The 14,462-nt window shown below is 46.5% G+C and overlaps 1 pseudogene; it reads left to right on the top strand.

Annotated features, from left to right (window-relative positions):
- The window catches only part of LOC148149284 (centrosome-associated protein 350-like), a 989,460-nt pseudogene that overhangs the window by 879,543 nt on the left and 95,455 nt on the right, over nt 1-14,462 (top strand).

The following is a 14,462-nucleotide window of genomic DNA, read 5'->3' as shown; positions in this document are numbered from 1 at the left end:
CTCAATTACCCTTTGACTATCAGAGGGTATTGTTTGCAATACAATCCGAATAAAGTCATAACCCTTTCTTATTTCTCAGTTCCACCCAAATAACTTCCCTGGATGTATTTCCAAGAATATCCTCCCTCAGTACAGCTGTAATGCTATCCCTTATCAAATATGCCACTCGCCGTCCTCTCTTCCCTCCCTTTCTATCCTTCCTGCAGCATTTGTATCCTGTTAAGGCCTCATCACAGAATCCTTGTGGAACACTATTCAAAATGTGTTTTTTTTCCCTGTCGTCTGTCACCAGTCTCCTAACCAAGTCAAACATTCATCTTCAATCCCATGGGTTTTAACTTTGGTCAGCAGACTGTTTTGTGGAAAATTATTGCGTATTTCTGAAAGTTGCTAAGACTATACTTCCTATCAACTATTTTAGTTAATGCATTTGGTTTGTTAGTTAGAAATTACCCATCACAAATCTATGTGGACAATTTCCAATTCTCTATATGAGAAGGTGCGGCACGGTGGCACAGTGGTACAATGGTTAGTGCTGCTGCCTCAAAGCACCAGAGACCTGGGTTCAATTCCCACTTCAGGTAACTTTCTATGTGGAGTTTGCACATTCTCCCCGTGTCTCTGTGGGTTTCCTCCCACAGTCCAAAAATGTGCTGGTTAGGTGAATTGGCCATGCTAAATTGCCCAAGTAGATATTTCCCTCTTGTTGTTTCTTTCACTACCAGCTGCAGGCCCAGTCCTGCAGCTTTGTCCTTTAGGAACCGACCAGCTCGATCAGTAGTGCTACTGCTGAGCCACTCTCAGTGGTGAGTATTGAAATCCCCCACCCAGAGTACATTCTGTGCTGTCATCACCCTCAGTGCTTCCACCATGTGCTATTCAACATGGAAGAGAGACTGATTCACCAGCCGAGGGAGGGTGGTATGTGATGATCAACAGGAGGTTTCCTCACCCATGTTTAACCTGGTGTCATGAGACTCCATGGGGTCTGGAGTCAGCGGAGAGGACTCCCAAGGTAACTCCCTCCTGGCTGTACACCACTGTGCTGCCAGCTCTGCTGGGTCTGCCCTTCTGGTGGGACAGGACACATTCAGGGACAGTGATGGCGGTGTCTGGGACATTGTCTGTAAGGTATGATTCTGTGAGTATGACTGTGTCAGGCTGTTGCTTGACTAGTCTGTGAGACAGCTCTCCTGAATTTGGCACTAGCCCCCAGATGTCAGTAAGGAGGATGGAGCAGGGTAGACAGGGCTATTTCTGTCATTGTCTTTTTGATATTTTGATCGATGCTGGGTGGTCTGTCCCGTTTTATTTCTTTGTCAAGACGTCATCACGATTGATACAACTGAATGCCTTGCTTGGCCAGTTCAGAGGGCAGTTCAGAGCCAACCACATTATGGGGGAGAGTGCCATGGACCCTGACAGTATATTCTGTCTCCCCCACTTCCCCATTCTGTATATGGACGGCTGGAGGCTCTCAGCGGGATATTCACTTGCTGGAGCTATCACCCCCTCCCCCCCCCCCCCCGCACAATTCTGTCCCCACATAAAATCCACACAGATCTTGAATTCACATAGCACTTTCAATGTCCAAAACATTCCAAGATGATTCACAAAGTTGCAGTAATTGGGAGGGGGTGGATGGACATAAGAACTAGGAGCAGGAGCAGGCAATTCAGCCCCTCGAGCCCGCTCCACCATTTAATACAATCATGGCTGATCCCATCTCAGCCTCAACTCCACTTTCCTGCCCACTCTCCATCATCCTTTAACCCATTACTAACTAAAAGTCTGTCCATCCACTCCTTGGTGTGAGACACAAAAGGGACCACTCCATTTCAGACAGTTCGGATTTATGGAGTATGGATGGGGGAAGCTGGGAGAGGACATCGGAATTATGGAGTGAGACAAACAGGAATGAAGGTTTCTGTGGTCAAGGGGCTGATGTAATGCAAAGGCGGGCAATGTTGTGGGAATGGAAATCAGAGGCCTATTTGGGGTTTAATGCTGAGATACTGGAAGGTCTAATGGGAAGAAGGCCCATGTTTATTGATCTCAGTTAGAGATTCCAGCAGGAATGAGACACATATCTAGTGGTCTCTATTGGAAGGTACAGGGGGAAGGAGGCCCATGGTTCCTGCTATCTGTTCGAACATCCAGTAGGAAGGAGGCTCGTGTTTACTGGTCTCTACTGGACAATCCAGTGGAAAGGAGGCCCATGTTTACTGGTATCAATTGGATGATCCAATGGTATGGATGTCCATGTTTACTGGTCTCCATTGGACTGTCAATTGGGAAGGAAGTCCCAGTTTGCTGGCTTCTATTGGAGGGTCCAGTGGGAAGGATGCCCATGTTTAATCGTGTCTATTGCAGGGTGGTCCATATTTATTAGCAGACTGTCCAGTGGAAGGAGTTCCATGTTTACTGGTCCCTTTTGGAGAGTTCAGTGGGTCATAGACACCATGGTGGGTACGGGGCTGAGTTCCATTCTGTTGTAACTATGTGATTATCCAGCTCTCATCGCAGTGAAACATCCTGACCTGGAGACTGATCATGGAAGGGGAAGGACAGGGGAAAGGATTGGAACATGTTGTGCATGGACAGGATGGGTCAGTTGTTCAGAGCCTGTCCTGTCCCTCCAGTTCACTCTGATGGCCTGAGGATCTCCTCTCTCTGCTGGGCCTTCATAGAATGAGGTTTGTGTCCAAACCAGTCCCCAGTGAGAATAGGCCAACAGCACAGAACTACCCTTCATTTGACAAGAATCTGTCCATCTTCCTGAGAGAGGCCAAAGCCTGCTCAGTGTGGGAAATGGGGCCTTACTCCAGGCGAAGACATGCCTCTGGGGTCAATGGTTAACATCCACTCATGAGGCAAAGCAGAGGGGGATTCGCCCTGCATTTAAATATTGCCACCTGGCAGACTGTGGAAAAGAGAGAGAAGAGAGTCAGTGAGAGAGATAGAGGGAGAGAGTGTGTGTGAGAGGGTGAGAGATAGAGAATGAGGAGTGTCTGGGACAGTGTGAGATGTGTGAATCGAGTGAGTGAGAGGTAGAGATGGTGAGGTTGAGGGATAGAGAGAGAGAAATAGGATGTTACTGAGAGGGATGGAGAAAGAGAAAGAGAGAAACAGACAGAGAAAGAGAAAGAGAGTGTGAAACTAAGAGTGAAGGCAATCAGGATAGAAGGGTCGGGTTGTGAGTGAGTGAGAGAGAGAGAGAGAGAGAGACAAGAGTAGGATTTGAGACAGAGTGCAGGAGAGAGAGAGAGGGAGACTGTAGAGACAAAAGAGAGGGAGGAAGAGTAAAAGAGGAAGGAATAGAGAGGGCAGATCACAATTGGAGGGAGTGAGGGAGTGAATGAGGAAAACAGTGAGAGGTGAAGAAATGGAGATTGTGAGACAAGTTAAGAAGCAAAAGAGAGTTAGAGAGATTGGCTATGAGACAGAGTGGGAGAGATAGAATATGAGAGAAATTAAGAGTGGGAGAGAGATGTAGAGAGAAAGACATGGCAGATGTGAGACAGAGAGACAGTGATAGAGAGAGAGCGAGACACGTTCTGGACACCACATTCTGGGAAGGATGTGATTGTACTAGAGAGGGTACAGAGGAGATTTACCAGGACGCTGCCTGGCCTAGAGGGGCTGAGCTATGAGGAAAGATTAGAAAGACTGGAGTTGTTTTCCTTGGAGCAGTGAAGCTTGAGAGGGGACCTGACAGAGGGCTGTAAGATTATGAGATGCAGAGATAGGGTGGGCAGGAAGGCACCTTTTCCATGAGTAGAGGGAACAAGACCAATGGGCAGAGATTGAAGGTAACACCAACATAGAGACAGAGAAACTTAGAGTAGGAATAGGCCATTCGGCCCTTTGAGTATCTCTGTCATCCAATATGATCATAGATGTTCCTCTGTCTTAATGCCATATTCCTATCATCTTCCCATACCCATTGATGTTGTTGTAATGCAAAACAATTACCTCCGTCTTTTTCTTGAACATATTCAGTCCTTTGTCCTCAACAACTTGAACGGAATTCCACAGGTTGACTGTCCTCTGAGTGAAGAAATATTTCCTTATCTCAGTCCGAAAGATCTACCCTGTATCTCTCTGAGACTGTGTCCCCTGATTCCAGACTCCCCAACCAGGGGAAACCTCTTTCCAGCATGAAGTCTGTCCAGCCCTGTTAGAATGTTATACATTGCAGTCAGATCTCCTCTCATCCTTCTCAACTCAAGTGAGTTCAGGTTCAGTTGAGGTAGACCCTGAAAAGAGAATTGAGAAATGTTTTCGCTCAGAGGGTGGTAGGAGTCTGGAACTCATTGCCTGAAAGGCTGGTTGAGTCACAAACTCTTGTGACATTGGAGCAGTGTTTAGATATTCCCTTGTATTGCTGTAACCTCTAGGGTAATGGGCCAGGAGCTGGAGAATGGGATTAGTGACATCATATTTTTGTAGACCAATACAGACACAATGGGCCAAATGGCCTCATTCAGTGTTGTTCACATCAATGATTCTCTGTGACTGACAGAGAGAGAGAGAGAGAAGAGGAAGTGTGAGGGGCTGACGTGGCTCTCTCTGCCTGATGCCATTTACATACTGAGGAACACCCAGTCAGACTCTCACAGGCTGCAGCTTTATAAAGCAGAGCCCAGTGAAGGGAGAGTTTATCAGGAACCAGGCACAGGGAGATGAGCACGCACCATGATTTCAAACATTCAGCTGATCTGGCCCCTGGCATTCTGTGTCACAGGTACAAATCTCTCTGCTTCCACCTTGAATCTTTAGCTGCTCTCCATTTCACTCCAATTCCACTGACTTGTGATTGAAGGGAAAATGCTGAAACCAGAGGAAAGCTCAGTGTCTCCAACAATCTCTCATTTGACAGGCTCTTTCTGTGACAGTTCTGACTTCACTGTGTTTCTCTCTGACCCCTCAGGTATCAGTGGGGACATCATCATGACCCAGTCACCCCCGGTGCTGTCAGTGGGACTGGGCCAGACCACAACCATCACCTGTACGGCCAGTCAAGACATTACAAATGACCTCAGCTGGTACCAGCAGCGAGAAGGACAGAAACCCTCTCTCCTAATCTATGAAGCAACAACTCGAAACACAGCGTCTCCGAGCGATTCACCAGCAGAGGATATGGGACCAGTTTCACCCTGACAATCAGCAACATTCAGAGTGAGGATGTCGCTGACTATTACTGTATGTAGTATAACAGCTACTCCTACGTTCGGTAAAGGAACCAAGCTCAGACTGAGTAAATAAACCTCAATCCTCCGTTATTAACCCTTTCAATTTCTAAACACAATTTCTAAAACACAAATGCTGAATTGTTGAAGGTGTTAGTGGGGAGCTGCAGTGAATGAAATGGCTAATTGAGGAGCACTGTGTCTAACAGGGTGTCCAGCTGTATTTCTTTAGTTCCATTGCTCCCTTTAAGCAGCAAGATCTAAGTCAGTAAGTTTTACTCACCGTGTGGAGGAGCTCTGTCCATTTGCAGCCTGTGGTTCCATTCCTGCAGCATGGAGTGAAATCAGTGAGTAGCCTCCTGCCAGTCTCAGTGTGACGGACACGGGCAGAGTTTGATGTGAGCTCTGGCTCCCTGTCCCAGTCTCTGATCTCACTGACCTCAGCAGCAGCAGCAGCAGCAGCAGCACAGTGAGACACCGAGCTCCCACCTCCCCCAGCTTTAACTTTGCTCAATCACACAATCACAGAATTGTTACAGTGCACAAGGAGGCCATTCTGCTCATCCTGTCTGTACTGGCTCTCTGAATGAGCAATTCACTGAGTTCCTCCTACCTTCTCCCTGTCACCCTGCACATTGTTCCTTTTCAAATAACAGTCTCATTCCCTTCGGAATGTTTCAATTGAAGCTGCCTCCACCACACTCTCAGGCAGTGCATTCCACACCTTAACCACCCACTGGCTGAACATGTTGTTCCCCATCTCACTTTTGTTACTTTTCCCAATTACTTTCAATCTGTGGTCTCTCGGTCTCAATCCTTTCTCAATTGGGAACATTTTCTCCCTATTTCCTCTATCCAGGCCCCTCCTGGTTTTGAATTCCTTGAACAAATCTCCTCTCAGCCTTCTCCAAAGAAGACAGTCCCAAATTCTCCAATTAATCTTCATAAATGATGTTTCTCATCCCTGAATGATCTTTGGGAATATTTTTTGCCATCGCTACAAAACATTCGCCTCCTTCTTGAATTCTTCACATCATCTATGTCTCTCATGATTTTCTAAACCTCTGTAAGGTCACTCCTCAGAACCTTCTGCTTCAGAGTAAAAAGTCTCAGCTTTTCCAGCCTCTCATTGTCATGGAGTCATACAGCGTGGAAACAGACCTTTCAGTTCAACTTGTCCATACTAACCAGATATCCTAAACTGACCTCATCCCATTTGCCAGCATTTGGCTTACATCCCTCGAAACCCTTCCTATCCATGTACCCATCCCAATGTGTTTTAAATGCTGTAATTGTATCTGCCTCCAACACTTTCTCTGGCAGCTCGATCCATACACATACCACCCTCTGTGTGACAAGTTACCCCTCAGGTCCCTTTTGAATCTTTTGCTTCTCACTTTAAATCCATACCATCTTGTTTTGGACTCCCGTACTGAAGGAAAATACCTTGGATTTACATCCTGTCCATGCCCCTTATTATTTTATAAACATCTATAAGGTCACCCCTCAGCCCCCAGTACTCCAGGGAAAATAGCCCCAGTCTATTCAGCCTTTCCCTGTAGCTCAAACCCTCCAGTTCCTGGTCATGTCCTGGTAAATCTTTTCCACAGCTTTTTAAATTTAACAACATCCTTCCTATCGCAGGATGAGGAATTGTTCACATTGTTCACATTCTGCCTCCAGCGCCTCAACTTCCGCCTAGGAACCCTCCAACCAGGAGGAAGAGCATCTCATCTTCCATCTCGGAACCCTCCAACCACACGGGATGAATGTAGATTTCTCCAGCTTCCTCATTTCACAGATCTCTACTGAGAACGAGGCTCACGGTTGGTGTGTTGCCTCCCAAGCGCCAGGGTCCGTAATATCTCGGATCCTGTCTTTGGAGTCCTGAAGGGAGAAGGTGCCCAGCCCCAAGTCATACTTCACATAGTACCAACGACATAGGCAGAAAGAGGGATAGGGATGTAAGGCAGGATTTCGGGGGCTAGGGCGGAAGCTGAGAGTTAAAACAAACACAGTTGTTTTCTCTGGTTTGTTGCCTGGGCCACATGATAGCAAGGCAAGGAATAGAGAGAGATATCAGTTGAACACGTGGCTGCAGGGATGGTGCAGGAGGGAGGGTTTCAAGTACTCCCTCCCTTGGGGCTCATTCTGAGGAAGGTGGGACCTCTACAAACAGGACGGTCATCACTTGAACCAGAGGGGTACTAATATCCTGGCTGGGAAATTTGCTGGTGCTTTTGGGTGGCTTTAAACCAGTGCAGCAGGGGGATGGGAACCTGAGGTGTCCTTCCAGTGCACAGGAGGATGAGAGTAGGGAGGGCGTGGACAGAATTTCATGGTCACAGGAATGTGCTGGCAGATAGCAAGCTGGTTTGATGTGTGTCTATTCAATGCCAGAAGTATCCGAAATAAGTTAGGTGAGCTTGCAGCATGGATAGGTACCTGGGGCTTTGATGTTGTGGCCATTTCAGAGACATGGATAGAACAGGGTCAGGAATATTGCAAGTACCAGGGTTTAGATCTTTCATTAAGAACAGGCAAGATGGTAAAAGAGGGGGAGGTGTGGCTTTGTTAGTCAAGGACAGCAAAATGGTGGCTGAAAGAATTTTTGACAAGGTAGTATGGGCTGAGGTTAGAAACAGGTACAGAAGAGGTCACACTCCTGGGAGTATTTTATTGGCCTCTGCAGAGTTTCATGGAGGTGGAGGAGAGGATTGGCAAAACGATTCTGGCTAGGAGTGAAAGGAACAGGGTGGTCATTATGGGGACTTTAACTTCCTCAACATTGACTGGAAATGCTATAGCCCGGCACTGGGCGGCATGGTGGCACAGTGGTTAGCACAGTGGTTAGCCTCACAGCGCCAGAGACCCGGGTTCAGTTCCCGCTTCGGACAACTGTCTGTGTGGAGTTTGCACATTCTCCCCGTGTCTGCATGGGTTTCCTCCAGGTGCTCAGGTTTCCTCCCACAATCCAAAAAAAATATGCAGGTTAGGTGAGTTGGCCATGCTGGATAGCCCGTAATGTTAGGTGAAGGGGTAAATGTAGGAGAGTGGGTCTGGTTGGGCTGCTCTTCGGAGGGTCGGTTTGGGCTGGAGGGCCTGTTTCCATACTGAGTAATCTGACCTAGTACGTCGGATGGATCAGTTTTTGTCGAATGTGTGCAGGAGGGTTTCCTGACACAGTATGTCGAAGGGCTGACAAGACGGGAGGCCACAGTGGACCTGGTGCTTGGTAATGAACTAGGTCAGGTGTTTGATTTAGTTGTGGGTGAGCACTTTGGAGAGAGTGACCAAAATTCAGTTACATTTAGTTTATCGATGGAAAGGGATAGATACATGCCATAGGGCAAGAGTCATTGATGGGGCAAGAGCAATTATAATGTGATCAGGCAAGACTTAGGATACATAGAATGGGGGAGCAAAATGCAGGGGATGGGGTCAATCAAAGTGTGGAGCTGGCTTCAGGAAGATATTGCATGTCCTTGATAGGTATGTCCCTGTCAGGCAGGGAGGAAGTGATAAGGTAAAGGAACTGTGGTTTATGATAGAAATTGCATCTCTTGTTAAGCAGAAGAAAGAGGCTTCTGTGACAATGAGATACGTTGGTTCAGACGAAGTGATAGAGATTAGCAGATTAGCTAGGAAGGATTTAAAGAAAGAGTTAAGAAGAGCAAAGAGAAGACATGAGCAGTCTTTAGCAGGTAGAATAAAGGAGAACCCTTAAGCTTTCTATAAATATGTGAGGAAGAAAAGGTTGACTAGGGTAGGAATAGGGCCAGTCAAAGACAGAATTGGGAAGTTGTGTATGTACCCTGTGGAGGTCAGAGAGGTGCTAAATGAATATTTCTCATTGGTTTTCACTCAGGAAAAGGAGAATATTGTAAAGGAGAAGAATGAGATACAAGATATTAGACTAGAAGGATCAAGGTGAGTAGGGAAGAGGTGTTACCTATTCTAGATGGAGTGAAAGTAGACAAGTCCCTTGGGCCAGATGGGATTTATCCGAGGATTCTCTGGCAAGCTATGGAGGAGATGGAGGAGCCTTTGGCTTTGATCTTTGAATCATCATTGTCTACAGGTTTAGTACCAGAGGACTGGAGGATTACATATGTCGTGCCCTTGTTCAAGAAGGGCAGCAGAGATGACCCAGATAATTATAGATCAGTGAGCCTTACATCTATTGTAGGAAAAGTTTTGGAAAGGATTATAAGAGATAGGATTTATAATAATCTAGCAAGCAACAATTTGATTTCAGATAGTCAACATGATTTTGTCAAGTGCAGGTCATGTCATAAACCTCATTGAGGTTTTTGAGAAGGTGACCAAGCATGTTAACAAGGGTAGAGCAGTTGACATGGTGTATCTGGACTTCAGTAAAGCCTTTGATAAGGTTCCAAATGGTCGGCTGTTGGAGAAAATGCAGCGGCTTGGGATTGAGGGTGATTTAGCAGTTTGGATTAGAAACTGGCTTTCTGAAAGAAGGCAATGAGTGATGGTTGATGGAAAATATTCATCCTGGAGTCTGGTTACAAGTGATGTGCCACAAGGAACTGTTTTGGGACGACTGCTGTTTGTCATTTTTATAAATGACTTGGACACAGGCACAGGTGGATAGATTAGTAAATTTGCAGATGACACTAAAGTTGGTGGAGTGATGGACATTGTGGAAGAATGTTGCATGTTGCAGGGGGTCTTGGATAAACTGCAAAATTGGGCTGAGAGGTGGCAAATAGAGTTCAATGCAGCTAAATGTGAGGTGATTCATTTTAGGAAGAATAACAGGAAGGCAGAGTACTGGGTCAATAGAAAGATTCTTGGTAGTGTGGATGTATCGAGGAATCTTGAAGTCCATTTACATAGATCCCTGAAAGTTGCCGCCCAGGTTGATAGTGCTATTAAGAAGGCAGAGTGTGTGTTAAGTTTTATTGGTAGAGGGATTGAGTTCCGGAGCCGTAATGTCATATACAAAACGTTAATGCAGCTGCACTTGTAATACTGTGTACATGTGGAAGCATTGGAAAAGGTGCAGAGGTGATTTACCAGGACGTTGCCTAGTCTGGAGGGAAGGTCTTATGAGGAAACGCTGAGAGACTTGGGTCTGTTCTCATTGGAAAGAAGAAGGCTAAGAGGAGATTTGATAGAGACATTCAAGATGATCAGAGGATTAGATAGGGGAGACAGTGAAGTCCTTTTCCTCAGATGATGATGTCAGCTTGTACGAGGGGGCATAACTACAAATTGAGGGATGATTTATTTAAGACAAATGTCAGAGGCAGGTTCTTGACTCAGACAGTAGTAAGGACATGGAATGTCCTGCCTGCCAATGTAGTTAACTCAACCACATTAGGGAGATTTAAACAATCCTTGGATAAGTACATGGATGATGATGGGATAGCATAGAGCATGAGCTTAGATTGGTTCATAGGTTGGTGCAACATCGAGGTCCAAAGAGCCCGTTCTGCACTGTATTGTTCTACCTATCTCTCTATCCAGTCTGAAAAGCAACACTTTACCACCACTCTCTGTTTCCTATCTTCAAGCCAATTCCTCACTCAAATGGCTCGCTCCCCTTGGATCCCATGTGGTCTAACCTTACAAACCAGTCTTTCATGTGGAACTTTGTCAAACAGTTTACTGAAGTCCATACAGACAATGTCTACTGTTCTGCCTTCATCAATCTTCCTTGTCACCGCCTCAATCAAATTAGGGAGACATAATTTTCCATGTACAAAGCCACACTGATTATCTAAATGGATATAAATCCTGTCCCTCAGAATCCACTCCAACATCTTACCCAGCACCGACATCAGGCTCACTGGTCTATAGTTCCCTGGCTTTTCCTTACAGTCTTTCTTAAATAATGGCATAACATTAGCCAACCTCTCTGGTTCTCCAGCACCTTACCTATGCTTGTCAATGATGAAAATATCTCAGCAAGGGGTTCAACAATCTTTTCCCTCATTTCCCAAAATGTTCTGGGATACACCTGATCAGGTTCTCAGGATTTATCGACCTTTATATGACCTTTAGCATCTCCTCATTTGTATGTGGACTCTTTTCAAGACATCACTATTTTTCGATATTTCCTCGCTCACATGTCCTTCGCCACAATAAATACTGACCTGAAATATGTGTTTAGGATCTCACCCATCTCCTGTGTCTTACCAAAATACAGGACTCACATTTATCTGAATTAAACTCCATCTGCCATTCCTCAGCCCACTGACCCAGTTGGTCAAGATCCCATTGCACTCTTACACAGCCTTCTTTATTGTCCACCATGCCACCTGAAACTTCACCTGAACACACTCTCACAACTCTGGCCCCTCTCTGCCTGTTACACTGCTACTACCCCAGTCTATATTCAGAAATTAAATCCCCCCTTTCCCCCACATTATAACGACTCTATCACACTTTCAGGTCTCTGTATATTTCTTGCATTTGTATTCCTCCACATCCTTCCCACTGGGTGGTAACTTATTGACTGCACTGAGAATTCTGTGGACCTTGGTGTTCCTCTCTGATATTCCCCCTGGCTCCCACAGTCCTGCCAAGTTAGTTTAAATTCTCTCCTATTAGCAAATCATTCCAAAGGAGCTCAGTGCCAGCTCTGTTCAGGAGCAACACTGTCTGGTCTGTCCAGGTCCCATCTCCCCAAGACCCAGTCCCAATGTCCCAAGAATCTGAAGCCCTCCCTCCTGGATCCTCTTTCAAGCCCCACATTCACCCTCCCATTCCTCTTCTCACTTGTGTGGGGCACTGGGAGTAATCCGGAGATTCCTACATTATAGTTCCTGCTGCTAATTCCCTCCTGAGCTCCTTACATTCTGACTGCAGGACCATCCCTTTTCTCCCTCTGTCACTGGGACCGATGTGGACCACGACTGCTGCCTGTTCCCCCTCTCCCCTCAGGGCGCTCTGCAGCTGCTCAGTGACATCCTTGACCCTGACACCAGGGAGACAATACACCATCCTGGATTCCCATCTGCAGCTGCAGAAATACCTATCGATTGCCCTCGCTCTCGAATCTCCTCTCACTATCGCTCTTCCAGTCTTCCTTGTGTCCCCCTGAATAGCTGAAATCCCCGTGGTGCCGTGGACTTGTCTCTGGCTGCACTCCCCAGATGTACCATCATTCTCATCAGGATTCCAAACTGAATCCTGGTTGGAGAGTGGGATGCACTCAGGGGATTCCTGTACTAGCTGCCTGGTCCTTTTGGACTGTCTGCTGCTTCCCCATTCCCTCTCTCCCTGCATACTCTGAAGCTGCAGAGTGACCACATCTAGAAACGTGCTCTCCACGGAGCTCTCAGCCTCACGGACGCTCTGCACTGACACCAGCTGCTGCTCAAGCTCTGAAACCTGGATATCCAACTGCTGTCACTGACCACACTTCCTCCACTCATGGTGGGAAGCATTCAGATCCTAGCTACCTCTGTGTGAAGTACACTCAATGACATGGCCTCCCTAGCCTTCTGCAGTGAGTTCCACAGATTCACAACCCGATGGCGGATGGAATTCCTCCTTATCTCAGTTCAAAAGGGTCTTCCCTTCACTCTGAGGCTGTGCCGTCAGGTCCCGGTCTCTTCCCCTGTTGGAAACATCTTCTCCACATCCACTAGAGACAGGTCTCTCAGTATTCTGTAAGTTTTAATGAGATTCCCTTCATCCTTCTAAACTCCATCGAGTCCTCAACTGTTCCTCATATGATAGCCCTTCATCCCCAAGATCATTCTTGTAAAACTCTTCTGTACACCCTCCAATGCCTGCACATTCTTCCTTATATACAGGGCCCAAAACTGCTCACAATACATGAATTGTGTTCTGACCTTAGACAGCTTCAGCGGTACACCTCTTTTCTTGTGATTAGATTCCCTACAGTATGGAAACAGGCCCTTCAGCCCAATAAGTCTACACCGACCCTCTGAAGAGCAACCAACCCAGATCCTTTCCCCTATATTTATCCCTGACTAACGCACATAGCACGACGGGCAATTTAGCATGGCCAATTCACCTAAACTGCACATCTTTGGACTGTGGGAGGAAACCGGAGCACCCGGAGGAAATCCACGCAGACACGAGGAGAATGTGCAAACTCCACACAGACAGATGCCCGAGACAGGAATTGAACCGGGTCCCGGGCGCTGTGAGGCAGCAGTGCTAACCACTGAGCATGTTCTAGCCTTCTGGAAATGAATGCTGACATTGCATTTGTGCTCCTAACTGCCAATTGAACCAACATGGTAACGTTAAGAAAAACCTGATTATGACTCCTCAGTACCTTTGTGATTCAGATTTGTGAATCCTTTCCTCATTTAAAAAACAGTCAATGCCTTTATCCTTCTTACTAAAGTGCATAAACTCATACTTTCCCACACTGTATTCCATCTGCCACTTCTTTGTCCACTCTCTGAGCCTGATCAACTCCTTCTTCAGCTTCTCCACTTCCTCAACACGACCTGTCCCTCCACTTATCTTTGGGTTACCTGCAGATTGAGCAACAATGTCCTTAGATCCTTCATCCAGATCATTAATGAATCATTCATTTTTGGTGAATAGCTGTAGTCTCAGCATGGACCTTTGCAGGACCACACTAGTCACCGGTTGCCATCCTGAAAAAGATCCTTTTATCCCACTCTCTGCCTTCTGCCAGGCAGCCAACCTTTTATCCATGCCAGGACCTTGTCCCTAACACAACGGGCTTTTCTCTTCTTTAGTAGCCTCCTGTATGGCACATTGTCAAAGGCTGTCTGTAAATCCAAATAGATCACGTCCACTGGCTCTCCTTTATCTAACTTGTTCATTCCTTCCTCCAAGAATTCGAACAGATTTGTCAGGCCACCCCTTGATGAAGCCATGCTGACACAGCCCGACTTGACCATGCACTTCCAACTCCCCTGCAATCTCATCCTTAAACTGAAGTCTACAATCTGACTAAAGACTGAGGTCAGACTAACCAGCCTATAATTTCCCATCTTCTGCTTCCCTCCTTTCTGAAACAGGGGCGTTACATTTGCCATTTTACAGTCCTCTTGGACTCTCCCTGACTCCAGTGATTCCTGAAAGATCACCACCAATGCTTCCACAATCTGCTCAGCTATCTCCTTCAAACTCTGGGGTGTCGTCTATCCAGTCTGGCTGATTTATCCATCTCAGAACTTTCAGCTTCCCCAGCACCTTCTCCTCAGTGATAACCATTACTCTCATCTCTGCCCCTGAATCTCTTTAAGTTCTGGTATACTACTGGTGTCTTCAACTGTGAAGACT

Source organism: Chiloscyllium plagiosum, unplaced genomic scaffold, assembly GCF_037043375.1.
Source record: "Chiloscyllium plagiosum isolate Xiang-an unplaced genomic scaffold, Cpla_swu_hap1 HiC_scaffold_9, whole genome shotgun sequence".
Classification (NCBI taxonomy): domain Eukaryota; kingdom Metazoa; phylum Chordata; class Chondrichthyes; order Orectolobiformes; family Hemiscylliidae; genus Chiloscyllium; species Chiloscyllium plagiosum.
The sequence above is the reverse complement of the archived record's forward strand: the minus strand, read 5'-3'. Positions and strand labels throughout refer to the sequence as shown.